The following is a 13,364-nucleotide window of genomic DNA, read 5'->3' as shown; positions in this document are numbered from 1 at the left end:
CATATTCTTTTATATGTGTAAATTCCTTCATTATTAAAAGTCTAGTGAGTTCAAATACTCAATAGATCAACAGCAAACCAAGAGAGACAATAAGCATCCATAGAAAGATAGGATAAATTACAACACCGTGGCACCCTTGGGTTAAGCTATTATCTAAAATGCCAGCATCCCACATGGACGCCAGTCACAGTTCTGCCCACTCCTCTGGGGTACGGCTCCCTGAAAATGGCACCTGGGAAAACAGTGGAAGATGGCCCAAGTGTTTTGGCCTCCGCCAGCCACACGGGAGATCCTGGCCCAGTCAGGGCTGAATCAGCAGGTGGGGAGATCCATTCCTATCCATCCTTCCCTCTCTCCCTCCCCAACCTTTGCGACCAGGACATCCAAGCAAATGAATTAACTATTTACAAGAATAAATAAAAATGAAAAGTAAGATAAATTAGTTGGCAACGATTTTTTAAAATAATTTTATAAGCAGTATACAAGAGGATTTCAAAAACATTTTAGGAAAACGAAACTTTAAAAAGTTTATTTTCAAGTAATACTTTTTTAAATCCCTGCAGTTCTTCTAAAAATCCAGTTTTCATGGACTTTCTGAAAATTATTGAGCCTGGCCTTATGGCTCAATTGGTTAATCTTCTACCTCCAAGAGCTGGGATTCCATATGAGGCCCAGTTAGTGTCCTGGCTGTTCCACTTCCATCCAGCTCCTTGCTTATGCCCAAGAAAGCAGTAGAGGATGACCCAAAGCCTTGGGATCCTCCATCCACGTGAGAGACCAAGAAGAGGCTCCTGGCTCCTGAATTCAGATTGGTTCAATGGTGGCCACTGTAGCAACTTGGGAGTAAACCAGCAGATGGAAGATGTTTTTTCTGTCTCTCCTTCTCTCCATAAATTTGCCTTCCCAATAAAAATAAAAATAAACCATGCACAATGCCACAAAAGAAGTAAAATGAGCACTAAAGCTGGTATCCTTCAAATTATTTTTGAAAGCTACCAAAAGCTCTATGTATTCAAAACCTAGTTCCTTGACTAACCTTCTCTCATCTACGAACTTTCAGCCGTCTCCACTCTACCACCCAAGGTGAGCTACATCCCCTGGCTGATGTATAAGCTTCCTGAGATAAGCTAGAAATATATGATCAAATTGTGTGTGTCTAGAAAGGAAGATCAACTTCCAGTCCGTTTTAAGTACAAACAATAACAGTCAATTATAGTGAACTCCACTTCAATATGAATATTAATGCTTGGAAAAGTTATAAAATAATGGTGATTATTTAATTGCTTATTTTAAGGATGGCAAGTGAAATACTAACATAGTTTCAATGTGCTGTCAAATGTATTACTTAAAACACTTGGTTATTAAGAAACAAACCCTTGAAATGATGCATATCATATTCTACTGATTTGTTGATTCAAGGATAGAAAGCATAAACCATTAGCTCTTCACAATAGTTTATAAGAAGAAAATCTTTAGATGGTGAAGATACTACATGAGAAAACCTACACTAAAGTAATATTTCATGGTGAAAGAAGAAATGCTTTCTCCTTAAGACTGAATATAAGACAAAGACGCCCATTCCTGCAACCTTCACGTGCATTTTATAGCGAGTCACAGCCTGCATATGACAACAAATGAAAGCCATATATGAAAAGTAATCTATGGTTTTATACATAAAACATACAGGTATATATCCAAGTACTCATTCAAACTGATCAGAATTTTTTTCTGGTCAACTAAAAAAAATTCATTGCTCTGCTACATACATGAAATAATCAATAGAACATAGATTTTTAAATAGTAAATTATTTATAATAACTTTTTAAAAAGAAAATAAGGATAAATTTAATTAAAGATGCATCGAAATCTCTATACTGAAAATGACAAAATGTTATTGAGAAAAATTTTAAAGTTCTAAGAAAATGGAGTGTATACCATATTTTGGAATCCAGGCAGGTTTCTGGAGAACAAGCTGCTGACTCAGGATTCGGTATGTAAACATGAAGACTGAGAATTACCGAAACAGTCTTTCAAAAGAAAAGAAAAACAAAGTTGGAAGACTAGCACAGCCTGATTTAAAGAAGTTTTGTAGAGCCACAGTGAGTCCAGGTTGGCACAGATTAGTGGAAACAGAAGAACCAAAACATAAATGCATTCATACCTAGCTAGTTGGATTTTAATAAAAACTCGGGAACAAGTCAGAAGGAAAAGACAATATTTTTAGTAAATGATCCCAAAAACCTTCAAATGTCTACCTGGGAAAAAAGTGCTTACTACTTCCTCCTACCATACACAACAATTTAGTTGAGATGGATCATAAAAGTAAACACAAAAAAGTAAAGCTCCAAACAAACGGCTTTTAAAAGAAGACATTCTACACCAAGAAGAGTATCCTCATGATGCAAAACAGACAAAGATTTCTTACAACTGTAAAAGAAAAATGTAATAAATCACACTAAAAATAAAATCCTGCTCTTCATTCCTCCCACAAAGAAAGACATACAAATGTCTATTAAGAAAATGAAAAAGTGCTCAGCACCACAACCATCAGGAAAAAGCAAAGCAAAAGCACAACAAGAAAAAATTACAAAGATACTTCAAAAAGTATCCAGTGGGGCAGATGTTTGGCCTCCAGGTCAAGATGCTGTCCCACACTGAAATACCTGGCTTCGATACAAAGCTCCTGATCCCAGGAGCCCAGTCCCAGGTTCCCTCAATAAGCTCCCAATCCCAGGATCCCAGTCCCAGGTTCCCACAATACACAGCTCCCCATCCAAGCTCCAGGTTCCCACCTTACACAGCTCCGAATCCCAGTCCCAGGTTCCCACAATACAGCTCTTGATCCCACCTCCAGGTTCCCACAATACACAGTTCCTGATCCCAGGCCCAGGTTCCCACGATATACAGTCCCTGATCCCAGTCCCAGGTTCCCACAATACACAGCTCCTGATCCCAGGCCCAGGTTCCCACAATACACAGCTCCTGATCCCAGGCCCAGGTTCCCACAATACACAGCTCCTGATCCCAGGCCAAGGTTCCAACAATACTCAGCTCCGAATCCCAGCCCCAGGTTCCCACAATACACAGCTCCGAATCCCAGCCCCAGGTTCCCACCAATTCCGACCTGGAGGCAGCAGTGATGACACAAGCAATTGGGATGCCGTCACCCATGTGGCATATCCGGAGAGCATCCTTAGGTCCCTCCTTCAGCACTGGCCCAGCCCAGCCTAGCCCAGCCGCTGGAGGTGTTCAGGGACCAAATCAACAAATGAGAGCTGTGTGTCACTGCTTGCCTCTGTTACTCTGCTTCTCAAAAATGAGAGAGGGAGGGAGGAGGAAGGAGAGAGAGAGAGAGAGAGAGAGAGAGAGAGAGAGAGAGAATACTTTGACTACTGGCTCATTCCCCAAAATTGTCATAATGGCAGGGGCTGGGACAGGCCAAGTTAAGAGCTAGGAACTCCAGCCAGTTCTCCAACGCAGGTGGCAGGGTTCCGAGCTGGGACTATCCTCTGCTGCCTTGCCAGACTTACCAGCAGAGAACAGGATCCTGACTGAAGCATGCAAAACTCAAATCAGCACTCCAACACGGGTTGTTGGTGCCACAAGCAGTGGTTAAGTCATCATATCACAAGGCTAGGAGCTCTCTGCCATCTTAAATCAAGAAATCTAAACACCATTTAACATTGGCCTGATAGTCTATATCACCAAATCTTACTACAATTAGAATTATTATTTTCTGAGAAATTCACATCTTCGTAGCTTTTACACTTAGTATACGTGTATCAGCAGTTTTTAAATTATTAACAGAAAATGAATATTAAGGAAAAAACTTGGCTGGATTGTCAAATATTTGGCACCAAAATAAATTTATCTTTTAGTTCTGTTTTATGTAAGTTTCTAATATACATTTGTACATAAAAATATTAGATTTGATTAAAGTCCACAACTAATCAGGCACCTAAAAAATAATACACAACGCCGTACATTTTAGAACTCAGTTTGCTCAGCAAATACAGCAGCATCCTCTTCTTTCTCTTCTTATTCTCTGTCTTTAATTTTCTAGAGGCTTAGGTATAATAAACTAAGTTTACATGATTTTCTTCTTCTTGAAAGGTAAATAGAAACACCACTTTGTGCATGAAGTGTCACAGCAAGTCTAACCTGCTGCTCCCTTCTGGACAGGTAAGGTAGTAACCGTGTCAGCACCGCAGTGGATGGGAAAATATACTCAAAACCAACTCAGTAGAAGAGGAAACCCAACCTTTCCCAAGGCGAAGGACTGTCCGTCAAGTAAGACCTTTGCTCTCATTATGGAGTGAATATTTAATAAAATTTCTCATTCAATGAAAAAATGTAAAAGAATTACTACTTCATAAAAAGGGTTCAAAATGGCCAACTCTCTTCAATTTTTGTACAGTTCACATAGAGGGGGAAGTTAAACTTACAAACATATTTTAAAAATCTGTTGAAATTGTACAAAGACAGAAGAACAGGATCACATTTTAAATAATGAGTTCATTTTATAGGGAAAGAAATGTTGATACACCTGAACTGTTAACTGAAAGGAACTCTTCCTTTATGAAAGAAAACTGTTATTTTTTTAAGATATCTTATTGTTATGGCAACTGAAGTGCTAAAAATAATAAAGAAATATCAAAGTTGTTATAGCAACTAGAATTTTAAAAAGCTATGAAGTGTAGCATAATCAAACCTTTCCTTGGCTTGGAATGTAACATCTATGACTCAGTGTTCAAAAAACGAATCTTGAAATACTCATGCCCCTGCCTTCATGAGTTGTCTTTGGAGTCCAAATTAAAAAACAAAAACTTCAACATAAGTGTTGAAGTATTTTTATATTATTTATCTCCCTCACTGTTCTATACATACTCAACAATGTGACTTTGAGAACCCTGCATGTTACTGTCATCCAGAGAGTGGGAAATGCGAATGACTCCACACACACCTGTTGTACTGAATTCAACATTAACAGTGCGTAAAAACTAGAATTTCTAGTCTTCCAGTATTCACAGTTCTACCAAAAATAAACTACAGGTGGAAAAGATCTACTTACTGCCAAAGTGTTAAGTCCAATTTTATCCAATTACATTTAAATCAGTTTTTAAATTTAGGGCCGGAATTGTGGGGAAACAGGTGGAGCTGTGGTTTGCACACTAGCACCACATTCAGGCACCATTTTTGAGTCCCAGCTGCTCTGATTCAGATCCAGCTCCCTGCCAAAGCACTGGAAAAGCAGCAACAGATGGCCCAGGGATTTGGGCCCAGGCGTCCACACAGCAGAGCCAGATGAAGCTTCTGGCTTCAGTCTAGCCCAGCCCTGGTCACTGCGGCCATTAGGGGAGGGTCCCAGCAGATGGAATACTCACATACACTTTCTCTCTCTCTCTGACCTCTCCCTCAAAAATTCTGAATTTCAAATGCCTAAAGAAATCTGTTTACGTTTTAAAGATTTATTTTTATTGCAAAGTCAGATATACAGAGAGGAGAGTCAGAGAGAAAGATCTTCCATCTGCTGATTCACTCTCCAAGTGGCTGCAATGGCCAGAGCTGAACGGATTCAAAGCCAGGAACCAGGGACTTCTTTCCAGGTCTCCCACGTGGGTGCAGGGTCCCAAAGCTTTGAGCCGACCTCGACTGCTTTTCCAGGCCTCAGGCAGGGAGCTGGATATAGGAAGTGGGTGGCCAGGATATGAAACAGTACCCATAGGGGATTCTGACACAGTCAAGGCGAGGACTTAAGCCACTAGACTAACGCGCCACAGCCAAGAAATGTTTTTTAAATACATTATTGATTTTATGATTATATGTCTTATTCAGTATCATGTTAAATATATGACAAAAGATTAAATGTCAACAGAAATAATGGAATAAAAACCTAACCTTCAGACCATGGATGTTCTAACCAGATCTCTAAGACTTTGTTGCAGTTGGTGGAAAATAATTTACTAAGCAATTTAATTCACCCACAAAGATATGCAATTTGGATCACCATCTTCAGTGGGCTGTGAGTTCTCAGCATTTATCTTTCCTCACTGTTACGCCCACTGGAAGCACAGTGCCCAACGGACAGCAGAAGGTAATCTGTGCTCAATAAGTCAGGGTGGCGGACTGGTGCATCTCTCCTGCCAAATGTTAGCCAACTTACTATGTCCTAAGGCTGAAGCTCCTCTGGAGTGACCAGCAGGATTCTCCTAAAACATCGGAAATCAGGGTGTGGGGAAGATTAAGCACATGAAGAACAGAGAGATTATCATGAGAGTGAGGAAAAGGAAAACTCAAGTGAAATCAGCCACACCTTGAAGCTGAACTTTCTTCCTATGTAGGAAGTCCTGAAGGTAAACGGCTGAGTGATTAATTAGAAAAGCAAGCAATTCCCCACACTGACCCTTTGACAGAAATCACTTTCTGGGTTCAGAAAATTGAAAGGAAAGAAAACATTCATTATGCTGTTTAACACAAGCTTAAAGCAAAATAAATGCTGCTGGTAGAAGCCTATTTTTTTAAAAAAAAATGCATCTATGGGCGCAGTGGTAACCTAGAGCTAAACTCCTCACCTTGTACATGCCCCGGGACCCCACATAGGCACTTGTTCATGTCTTGCAGCCTTGCTGCTCATCCAGCTCCCTGTTCGTGGCCTGGGAAGCAATCGAGGACGGCCTTGGGACCCTGCACCCTGTGGGAGGCCTGAAGGAAGCTCCTGGCTCCTGGCTCCCGGCTCCTGGCTTCAGATCAGCTCAGCTCCGGAGGTTGCAGGTTGGGGGATAAATCAATGGACGGAAGATCTTCCTCTCTGTCTTCCCTCCTCTCTGTAAGTCTGATTTTCCAATAAAAATGAAATAAATCTTTTAAAAAACTGCATTCAATACTCAATATGTTGTAGTGGGTTAATCATGAGTTACAAGAGCCATCTCTTTACTATACATTAAGTATATCTACTGCTATGTCTTCTGGATATTAAAACCTCAGCATTGCTAAATAAAACATACAGGAGGACACTGGTTTGGACTGAGCCGTATACAGGAGGCCACCGGTCTGGACTGAGCCGTATACAGGAGGACACCGGTCTGGACTGAGCCATATACAGGAGGCCATCGGTCTGGACTGAGCCGTATACAGGAGGACACCGGTCTGGACTGAGCCGTATACAGGAGGCCACTGGTCTGGACTGAGCTGCTGCACAAGGCCCAATAGACCAAGGCAAAATGCAGTTGATCACACCAACGTTCCACACTACTAACCCCAAACAAAGTTTATTTTATCTTCCCAGAAAGGGGGTGACAGGTTGAGGAATACAGCCAAACTCCTAATACATACAGTTGCTAAAGCAGGTTACCTTTGGTCAGCATGAGGAAGTCCCCTGTACTTCAAATTGTATAAAATATACTAATCCGCTTTTTCCTCCCTGCCCCCTGTTTACCTTAGCCCTTTTCTGCATACAAAGTCAGCCTCTTCTGTCCATGGGATGGCGCACTATATTTTATAGAATGAAGTGCTGTTGAATCTTAGAATCATAAATAAAAGCCAAATAAGATCTTTAAAACTCAAATTTGTTGCAATTTCATTTTCTGAGAAAATCTTAACTCTCCCATGCTTCAATAGTCTTATCAGGGCAAAGATATGTACTACTATGTACTTGTGACAGGAAAGTTTTAGAAAGTTTTAGGGAGGTCAGTGTGGTGATATATCAAATTAAGCCGCCAGCTGTGCTGACACTGGCATCCCACATGGGCACCAGTCCAAGACCCTGCTGCTCCATTTCCAAGCCATCTCCTGATAATAATATGCCTGGGAAACAAAGGAAGGGGGTGTGAGTGCTTGGGCACCTGCTCTCTCACGGGAGATCAAGAAGAATGTAGGTTCCTGGCTTCAGCCTGGCACATTCCTGGTCACTGAACTACTTACGGAATGACTCTGTGGATGAAGACCTTCTGTCTGCGTGTCTGTCTCTGTCTCTCTCTTCCCCACAAACTCTTCCTCTCTCTCTCTATTTCTCTCTGCACCTCTGTTTCACACTCTACCTTTCAAATTTAAAAATGAGTATTTTTTAAAAATAAAATTTCAGAAACCACTTATCTACTATTCTTAATTTGTTATACTTGTCAATCTCCTAACTCCTAGTGTTCAGATGCTTACATGCATAAATAACACGTGCACACCAAAAATCACTACAGAAACATTACGAAACTTAGTTACAGTAATGGGTTAGAATGACATTTTCCTTAATAACTTCTTTTATAAATGCACCACCCAGGCAGAATATCATTATGGGACTATTTATACTTTGGCGCGTTCAGTGAGATGATTTCATGCCCTGACAGGGCACTGGGTAGGCTGGCAGCAGCTCTATGCCCCCAAAGAAAACACTGCTGTTATTCAAGAGCAAAAATATTAAATACGTAGAATTTCCCACAGAACTTCATGAGAATGACGATGGATAACTGATTATATCATGAAGTCAATTTGTGCTCACACCATATAGCTCTAATAACTGTAATTTCTAATAATCTATGGGTATTATAGTATAATAAAGATTTTGTTTGTATACAAAATTGGTGTAAGAAAACTTTAGGAATTTTCAGAGGTGCCTCAGAATTTTGTTTAACCTATCAGTTTTAACTTTGAACAGAATGAGTTTAACCAACATACACAGAGGCAAGAGCAAAAGGCTTGCAATTAAGCAACATGAACACGTACTGTATCTGTGGAAAACAGCTGTCTATACCCCGTCAGAACAGTCAGTGAGGAGAGCAGCTGTCTACACCCCGTCAGGAACAGTCAGTCAGTGAGGAGAGCAGCTGTCTACACCCCGTCAGAACAGTCAGTGAGGAGAGCAGCTGTCTACACCCCATCAGGAACAGTCAGTAAGACTGCGGTATTTGTGTCTGTTCTGCCTCACTTGTTCAGTTTCAAATAAGTCTACCAGAATGAAAACTATTAGGATATGCCTAGTTTGTTCCTTATGTTTTGGAAGATTTTCACAAGAATTCAAGTTTGTAGAGAATTCTGAATACATTTATTTCAAAGATTCTTCATGTCTTAGGTAAATACTACCTAAAATCACAGGAGTTCTAGCCTACTCACTCACGTCCACTGGCTGACAGGGAGAAAAGGTCACAACTCCCTGCTAAACACCTATCTGCTTCATCTATGAAATGAGACACTGACCCTCGTTCACTGCGATACTTCATCCAGATCTTTTTGAAAGCTGAAAGTACATGGGCCCGGTAGGGTAGCCTAGTGGCTAAAGTCCTCAGCTCACAGGCACCGGGATCCCATATGGGCACCGGTTCTAATCCCGGCAGCCCGGCTTCCCATTCAGCTCCCTGCTTGTGGCCTGGGAAACCAGTTGGGGACGGCCCAAAGCCTTGGGTCCCCGTACCCACATGGGAGACCGGGAAGAGGCTCCTGGCTTCAGATCAGCTTAGCTTCAGCCACTGTAGCTGCTTGAGGAGTAAATCAACTGACAGATGATCTTGCTCTTTGTCTCTCCTCCTCTCTGCACATCTGACTTTGAAATAAGAATAAGTAAACCTTTAAAAATAAATAAATAAATACATAAGGGTGAATATTAAGATTTATGAATGCCATAAATGTGGGTTTGGACACCCAATACAGATTAAAACAATCAATACAGATTTTAAAAAAAAACTGAAAAAAAAAACTAATAAAGATAGCATACGACAACGGTTACTGATTTTCCCGGTTCAAACCCATTTACAGCAACTCTCACTAGCAAACTGCGGTGAAAAAACACTGCCTGGTAAGACTATGATTTATGACTGCACATAACATCCAGTATCTAACAGTGCTCCAAATCAACTAAAAGCAACAACCAAAGATGGCTGAAAATCCTGTCATTTCTTATTCTAGTTGTCAATTTCATCTTTCTTTTAAATGCATATTGATTCATTTTCATTTCCTAAAAACTCGTATTTCATTATATACTACAATCTTGTAAAAACCATAAAGCACGGTGTTGTAGCATAACGGTCCTGTCCTGGCTACCCTTCCAGCCCAGCTGCCTGCCGGCGGCCTGGGAGCAGCAGAGAATGGTTCGTGTGCCCCTGCCACCGCATGGGAGTCACATGATGACCTTCATCACGGTTTCCGCCAGGGCGGTGGCCACCTGGGGAGGAAACCAGTGCATGGAGCATGCACCACTGCATCCGCTGCTTGCAGTGGTCCCTGCACAGCCCACGCATCCACGTGTCACGGCAAAAAACGGGTGAGGTGGAAGAGACCCTGCATACCTTCACATTTGACCCTGAGAGGCAAAAGAACACAGGGCTAGTGTAGAAAAAATGGACGTTGAACTTCTTGTCTACAGCTTCAGATCCCATAATTATCATTTTTATCTTGAAGTTTTTCATTTGAAAAAGAATAATACATGAATTATTTTATTTTTCTCAGATGGTTATATTAATTGATCTCAAGAGTTAGGAGGCTAGTTATATTTATGTTTGACAAATTCTGGGAAAATTATAAAATACACAGAAAATATTCTGTTCAGAAAATATACAGAAAATATATACCAAACTCTTTAGTAAGACATGAATAGTTAGCTAATTTACCATTATTTCCTATAACTTCCCTTTGGTTTCTATTTTGCACATCAATAAAGTGGGGGAGAGTTAGGTTGATTAGCTTAACTCACAGGGCTTTCATAGGAAAAACATGTGAAATGATATGAAACATAGAAGACCATAATAATCAATTTGCTTTGATTAGCTATTAAATTTTTTGGAGGTTGGTCAAACATTTAAAAATTTTTTACTTAAATATTGAAAATCCTTACTGATTAGCCACACAATGTTTCAGACATGAGACAATTTGCAAACAATAAGCAGGAAGGATATTCTGACTTGTTACATTTGCATGTATAACAAACACATATCCAAAAAAGTAGAAAGTACAGAGTCACTGCAAAATGAGAAAAAAAGACAAAACACTGTTGAAATGTTCAAGACAAGCACAACAGAACATTCGACCAAGCATAGGAGCCTTGTGGGTGTGTGACTCCACAGCTGCCCAAGTCACAGGCCAGCGAAACTGACCCTGGGATAATGGTGTTCTTTGATCAGGCAGGAGAAAACACCTCTGAAAAGCTGAAAGCAGAAACCATCACCCCAACACGTCTATACCCAGTGAAAATATCTCCAAAAGCAAGGACAAAACAAATATTTCCAATTTAAGGAAAGGTAACAAAAGTTATCACCATCAGATCAGAAGCATAGGAGGTGCTAAAGAAATTGCTTTAAGCTCAATGATAATGAAATGGTAGCACAGAAATACTGAAATCTTTAGAAATCAAAGAATAGTGAATCTAAAACTATCCAGATTTTGATCTTTATTCTAGATACTTCACTGAAAAATGTTTAAAGAAAACAGGTCAACAATGAAGGAGGTGCAAGAGAAAAGAGAGGACTGTGCAGATCTTGGGAAAGCTGTTGCTGCCGAGCAAGGATTCTATCAGCAGCAAAGAATGGAAAAAGCTGGCATTCGCATCTTTGCTGTAACATAACACCTGCTTTTACCAAACATACTGGACTATCCCTAACGCTTTGTTCTGGCAGTGTCCCTACATGTCACATCATTACACGTGTTTGAAAATCTGTACAACACACCCAAAAAGATACTTTTCTTTATCCTTCAGATCCCCACGAATCATTTTTTAAGGATTTATTTACTTTTATTGGAAAGGCCATTTTAGACAGAGAAGGAGAGACAGAAACATCTTCTTTCTGTTGATCTATTCCCCAAATGGTCACAACAGCCAGAGCTGAGCAGATCTGAAGCCAGGAGCCAGGAGCTTCTTCTGGGTCTCTCATGCAGGTACAGATTCCCAAGGCTTTGGGCCATTCTCTACATAGTAACAAAATGACATAATGTTGACGAACAATTTTTTACTGTCATATTTTTGTTGTCTAAGAACTCTATAACAACTCCATGGAGTGGCCCTCCAACATCACAGAATCCTTAGGAATGTCAATGCAAGGCAAGGGCTTCTCTGAGTTTTCAAGAACGCTTCTCAGCTGTAGTCGCTCTTACAGAACATTCCCACCTTCAGAAACAAAAAATACTGTCAGATTTTAACTGGATCCATCTTCTCCCTCGAGCGCCACCCTCCAGTAGCAGCATCCTTACAGTCAAGAATTATTCAGTGACTAAGATGCCACTGAAACTGGCCCAAACTGAATAGAACTTAGCGACAAAAGAATGTTCCCTGTTGTACAAAAATAAATCCATCCTATCCAGAATTCCATAAATAATATTAGTGGGAATAATATCCACTGCTTTGATGAATCTGGACATGATATGCTACTTCAGAAAAAATAAGTGACTCAAATGTCAAATTTGGTTTTGCTTAGCATCACTTTGGAGTGAGACATAGTTTTCAATGATTGACATATGTGTGCCAAGAGAGATAGATACCCTCAAAATGTTGGGGAGCAGCCCAGACTATAAGGAAGACAGCTCTGTACACACACTGCCATACCTCAGCATTTGAAATGCCAGCCCTGCAAAGCAGCAAGTCGAATGGGTGCTTAGTTTCTGAGGGTGCTATTTACTATGAACTTTGATAAACTGGCAATTTCACCAATATAAAGATGAAATATTCTCCGTGGCTTTGTGCCCAAGCAATGTTCAATTGGAAGCATTTATTTATTTAGTGACTTGCTTTTATTATTTTATTTGATTTCTAACCTTGTTTACATATTTGAGAGAGACTCATGCCTCTGTGCATCTCCAATTAGGGTGGAGCATATTGAGGCATGGAAGAACGTGCGTGGGACAAACGCTTCAAATGTTTTCTCCTGTGTCCTCAAGGGAGGGTGCCATTCCTTGCTGTCAAACTACATCAGCACTTGGGGGTTTGGGTACCATTGTTTGATGAAGCCTTAGAGATCCCCAGGGGGGAAGAGTATTCTGAGGGTGTCACTCAAAAGGTTTTATAGTTCTGAGTTACTGTTGGTTTCATTGTACCAGGATTGAGAAAAATCTTTCCAAGGTCTATTGGCTGACCAAATCTACCTTAGTGCATCCACAGGCCAATGAACACGTGGCAGTTTGGCCAGAAGATTTGTCCAACCTGTTCTGCTTTCCATCCTCTGACAGGGCACTCAACGTCTTCGGTTGGCCTTGAAGAGCTAGCTGTCATGCCCCATACGAACAAGGGCACTGACCACTGTACGGGCATCAGCAACTGAGGAGGTCCAGTCCCGATACATGCACTGCAAGTTCAGACTACATATCTTGTGATTTTCCCATGGTCGTGTTTGAGTTAAGTGGCCTAGTTGGGTTGTGTCCCAAGAAATCTCATCGCGATGACCTCAGACTTGACTCTC

The 13,364-nt window shown here is 40.7% G+C and overlaps 1 protein-coding gene across 4 annotated transcripts in view; it reads right to left on the bottom strand.

Moving 5' to 3' along the window:
* Nucleotides 1-13,364, bottom strand: part of RABGAP1L (RAB GTPase activating protein 1 like) — a 592,969-nt gene that overhangs the window by 381,224 nt on the left and 198,381 nt on the right. The gene's annotated exons all lie outside the window — the stretch shown is intronic.

Source organism: Ochotona curzoniae, unplaced genomic scaffold (assembly GCF_017591425.1).
Source record: "Ochotona curzoniae isolate NIBS_2020 unplaced genomic scaffold, NIBS_Ocur_1.0 contig_4105, whole genome shotgun sequence".
Classification (NCBI taxonomy): domain Eukaryota; kingdom Metazoa; phylum Chordata; class Mammalia; order Lagomorpha; family Ochotonidae; genus Ochotona; species Ochotona curzoniae.
The sequence above is the reverse complement of the archived record's forward strand: the minus strand, read 5'-3'. Positions and strand labels throughout refer to the sequence as shown.